Source organism: Alosa sapidissima, chromosome 18 (assembly GCF_018492685.1).
Source record: "Alosa sapidissima isolate fAloSap1 chromosome 18, fAloSap1.pri, whole genome shotgun sequence".
Lineage (NCBI taxonomy): Eukaryota > Metazoa > Chordata > Actinopteri > Clupeiformes > Clupeidae > Alosa > Alosa sapidissima.
Window position 1 is genome coordinate 13,078,062 of NC_055974.1, and position 5,685 is coordinate 13,083,746.

Sequence of the window (5,685 nt, forward strand, 5' to 3'; positions counted from 1 at the left end):
GCTTGTCCTGTCGGCCTGACAGCGCTTGTGTCCGTCTGTGTCCCACGGCAACGGACGCACAGGTGCGCCAGACAGACAGGGAAACACCTGTGTTGACACACACACCGACCTACTCGCACTTTCAAACACACACACACACACACACACACACACACACACACACACACACACACACACACTCAGTCATGTATACATGTATATACAGTAGCTGTCAAAATTCAGGACAGGTGGGGTAAGTGAGATGCACCTCCTATTCTCCTCCACCCATTGACGGAGACGCACACACCTGTCACTCCACCCACCAGGTCACAGGAAGCTGCAGCGAAAGCCCTGGGAGAGGTCAACAGCCTTGTCGGGCAGATGAAACGGGAGAGGGAGGAGAGGGACACCCCGAGGCTTTGTAATGACCGAAACCCTGGGAGTGTGTGTGGTGTGGTGCGGTCTGCTGCCGCCACTGCTGCTGCTGCAAACGTTACCACTGAGCAGATTTCAGATTTGGCCCGCACGCATGCATGCACAATTATCAAAGCCATGTCCCAGCCCTCACATGGGGGGGAGAGAGAGGGAGAGAGAGAGGGAGAGAGAGAGGGAGGGGGGGGGGGTAGAGTGAGAGTGAAAGACAGAGAGATGGAGGGAAAGAGGGAGAAAGACATAAAGATAGGGGAATAGGAAAGAGGGGGGATCTAAAATGTGTAGAAAAAGGAGAGGTAGAGAGAGAGAGGAGAGAGAAGAGAGAGAGAGGAGAGAGAGAGAGGAGAGAGAGAGAGAGAGAGAGAGAGAGAGAGAGAGAGAGAGATGGAGGCAGACACTACCTGGTCAGCTAGTGCCACCCAGTGCTGCTGGGCTGGGCTGACCGGCCTACTGGCTGCCAGGCGGAGTTGTCTATTTGTCCCTGCCCTCGACCCCTGACTGCTGGCACAACCCCACTCTGGGGCTAAAAAAATCGGAAGAGCACATACGCAACAGAGGCACTGAGACAGACAGAGAGAGAGAGAGAGAGAGAGAGAGAGATAGAGAGAGAGAGAGAGAGGGTATACGTGTGTGTGTGCGTGCGTCTGTGTCTGAGAGAGATAGAGTGGGGAATGTGTGTATGAGAGAGAGAGAGAGAGGGATGAGGAGGAGGAGGAGGAGAAAAGGAACAGACAGAGAGTCTGCTCTCCACTGCTCTAATCCCATTAAACAGGGAGGCCGGTGCCAACTGATGGGGTCAGCCAGAGTGCCACATCACTCAAGCCACCTTGGCTTCCCCCCGCTGACCAGCCCAGGGACTGGCCTCGGACGGGTCCGGTCCAGACTCATCTCCTGGACCAGGAGCAGGAGACCACTCCACCGGACAGAAGGACCCCAGGCACTTAAGAGACAGTTCCCTAGTCTGGGGGGGAAAGGCATTGTTAGGGGTAAAAACCTAGAGAATGTCTGGGGTTTTGAGTGATGGAGAGACTGAGAGAGAGAGTGAGAGAGGTAATGAGAAAGTGAGGGAGAGAGTGGGAATTGAAGAGAAAGAGAGGGAAAGTGAGAGAAGCAGAGAGAGAGAGAGAGGGAGGGAGAGAAAGAGAGAAAGATCTGAATGCATCAGAGTCTAGGGTGAAGTCCTGGATAAGCAGCTTCCACAGTGGATTGGTTTAATGTGTTTACAGCAAAGTTAAAAGGCACATCCCTGCTTTGGCCGGGGTCACACAGAGTGCACATGACACTGCAGCGATGGGGGTGGCGTCAGCAGTGTGGAATGGCCATCTTTCTATCTCTCCCCCTCTCTCTCTCTTACACACACACACTAATCACTGCACAAGTTTTGGCAGAAATGTCAATGTTAACGCCAGAGCTACAATGCCTGGACAAAGTGGATTTGAGTTTGCCAAAGTTGTCCCATAAGTTGTTCTAGAGGGTGGTGAATTTTGACCCCAGGGGACAGAGCCCTTCAAAACCCAGCGGCCCCCATCCACCCCCTGCCCTCCATCATGTGACACGATGTTCAAATGTGTGACTGTAGCAGCTACAGAAGATTCTGATTAGATAAGCTAACATTAGCAACGCTCCAGAAATACTGTGTTTAGGAAAACAAACTCAATTGACCGCAGGTGAACACATAGCGCGTGTTTCAATAACAAGCAACGAAGAGCCTGCTGACCCTTTGGCCCTGAGCTTTGGCTTCTGAGGGCCCAATCCTGTTTCTCCTACTCCTGGCCACATGAACTCAGGCTGGCCTTTTAAATACCCAGAGAGAGAGAGAGAGAGAGAGAAAGCACCATGCCAGCCTTCAGTTAGCTTAGCTACCGTAAACACACACACACACACACACACACACACACACACAGTCACAAACACAATGGCTTCTCTGACATGCCACGCTTTTTAGCCTATTCAACGCTCCAATCCCATTCCGTTAACTCCACTAAAAGGGCTAATATTGGATGCAGGAGTGCGGAGGCTTACAAGTCGAAGGGGCTTCGGCCCCCTTGGATATATACCGCCCCCCCCCCCCCCGCCCCCCTCCCCCCTCCAGAGGCTATGAGCTTCTCTCCTCTCTAATAAATCACACGCTGTCCTTAGCCAAAAGCCTCAGCCATTAGCACTGGGCACACACAAAGTCACCACTCAACTTTAAAACAACACTGGATGGAGCAGAGGACATCGGAGGAGAGCGAGCGAGTGTGTGGAAGGACTGACGTGGCGTGAGAAGAGCATCTCAGGACAGCCATACCGCGTCTCTGTCTACGCAGAATACATACTTCTGAAATGGCATAGTAGCCATACCTCACTTACAGTACTCTACCGGTACATACATACAGTACATACACATATATACACTACTCACAAAAAGTCAGGGATATTCGGCTTTCAGGTGAAATTTCAGGATGAACCTAAAATCCACTCTAACCTTTACAGGTGAACTTAATGTGACCTTCTCTAAACTTTTGAACACGCATGTCCAACAGTTCAAATGTTTCAGTACTTTGTGTCCTGAAATATTAAATTTCACTCGAAAGCCAGATATCCCTAACTTTTTTGTGAGTAGTATATGAAACCCTAAATAAGACAGCTGTGTCACCTCGTATCACTAGCAGGCCCATCAACAGCTCCGATTTAGAGGGCATCTTGCTACGGCACCTGTGCCTCAGCAGGGCACGGCACCTTTAACACCTCCGCAAGTCGGGATAGGACTTACAACACCTCACTCGACTCCAGCGGCCATTACCTCAGCATGTATGCAGTTTCCTTGTGACATGGAACTCAGACGAGCGTCAGAGCTCGGGGGCTCAGGGGTGTGTGTGAGTGTGTGTGTGTGTAAGTGCGTGCGTGCGGGTGTGTGCGTGCGTGTGTGCGTGAGGAGTCAGGGGAAAGACGCGGACAACGTGAAGGAGAGAGCAAGTGAGCGAGCGGTCCAGACAGCGGCGGCGGGGTTAGGAGTTCAGCGAGACAGTGGACAGCGCTGGCCTGACCCAGAGCCCCTTGTGATGCAGGGAAGAGCGCCAGCACACAGATTGGGATTAGCACATGCTGGTGGCTCTGTGAAACAGGATCAGCGAGAGAGAGAGGAGAGAGAGAAAGGGAGAGAGAGACAGAGACAGAGAGAATGAGAGGGAGAGAGGGAGGGAGAAAGAGAGAGGGAGAGACAGAGAGGGAGAGACAGAAAGAGAGAGAGAGACAGAGAGAGAGATAGAGAGAGAGAGAGAGAGAGACAAAGAGAGAGAGAGACCAACAAAGAGAGAGGGATAGGGAGATTTAAAGAGAGAGAGAGAGTGTGTGTGTGTGTGTGTGTGTAGGTGTGAGACAGAAAGAGAGACAACGACACCCATGGACACTCTCTGTCTTTATTTGGGACAGACAAACCAACCCCATGTGATTTCCCCCTCTATCTCAAATAGCTTAACGAGCTCATTGAGAGGGCTTTTGATTGGCTCCAGTCTGGCCAGATGGTCCCTGTGGTTTCTGGTGGCGTGGGCAGCACCCTCCACAATCAAAGCTGGTACTGGACTCTCACTGACCAACAGACACACACTCCCTCCCTCCCTCCCTCCCTCCATCTCTCCCTCCATCACTCCTCCCCTTTGACCTCCGACCCAATCACATTTGGCTTCCGTATGTGACAGCCCAGCATGGCATCTCTTAATAACGGGGCCAGTTGTCATTCAGTGTTGTGATTTCACTCCACAACCCGTCACTCACGGCCAATGATTACAGAGGATGAGCACAGTAACCACCTGTACAGCCTGAAGCAAAAGGGTACAGGTGAGACACACACACACACACACTCACTCACTCACTCACATGTACGAATGCAGGCACACCACACACACTCACTCACATGTACGAATGCACGCACGCACACACACGCACACACACACACACACACATGTACAAATGCATGCACACACACACACGCACACACACACAAATCTCAAAATCTTGACTGAAAAAACAAACCAAAAAAAAAAAAAAAAAAATAGGAGCTGACCAAACTTAAAAATGGTCCAAATTCAATATCCCAACCTTGACTCCGTGCACTTTAGACGCTGGTCCTGTTCCAGTTCCAGTCCTCTCGGGAGGGGAGGGGAGACGGGCAGGTATCTCACCCCAGAGACGGGCCTCCCTGCACTGACGGAGCTCCTGGGCGTGACCCAACCAGAGTGTCCTGCCAGCCAAACCTCTGAGGCTGCGGTTGAGCTAGCTGGCGAGGCGACAGAATGGCTTTGGGAGACATATGTATGTACTGTATCGGTCAGCATGGGCAAGCAGTGGCCATACAGATCACACGGGTCTTTGGGATTTCTTTGTGATGTGTGTGGGGGTAGATGTTTCATTGTGGATCTGTTTGCTGCTTGCTTTTGAATTTGTGGTACTGTACTGTATGTGTGTGTGTGTGTCTGTTTGTGTGTGTGTGTGTGTGTGTGTTTGTGTGTGTGTGTGTCTGTGTGTGTGTGTGTGTGTGCGTGTATGCACTTGTGCAGATGTTTCATTATGCACCTGTTTGTTTTTGCATTTTCTTTGTGTGTGTGCGTGAGCGTGTGTGTGTGTGTGTGTGAGCGTGTGTGTAAGACAGAGAACAGGGAAGTGTGTCTGTGAGAGAGAGACTCATCATAGCTCTGGGAACTCATTAACAGAAAAATCAATATTATGCTCATCATTTGCATCTGACTGTTTCAACTCTTTGCCTCACTAAAGACATCCCATTCTCTCTGGCTAGATTAGGTCGTGCGCACACACACAGGCAAGCACACACACACACACACACTTGTGGCTCTCTTCTCCACAAATCACTCAATATGCAGACGTTGGTCGGCTCGGCCGGCGTGGATGTCTATGGTGTGTTAGGAGGCAAACATCTTTGTTGAATAAGTAAATATGTTCCTGGAGGGAAGGCCAGGGCCAGTGTAATCCCCTTTTAGCCTCACTCACAGACTCCAGCCAGACAGCCTGGCACAGCCAATGAAGACATCAGAGAGAGGGGGATGGCTGCTGGAAGAGTATGTATGTGTGTGTGTGTGTGTGTGTGTGTGTGTGTGTGGAGGAGGGAGGGGGGTCTGTACAGAGAGAAAAGGAAAGGGAATGAGCGAGAGAGGGATAGAGGAAGGAGAAAAGACAAAGGGGAAGAAAAGAGAGAGAGAGAGAGAGAGAGAGAGAGAGATAGAGAGAGATGAGAGAGAGAGGAAGAGAGCAGCTGTAGATGCTCTTACCTTCGACTGC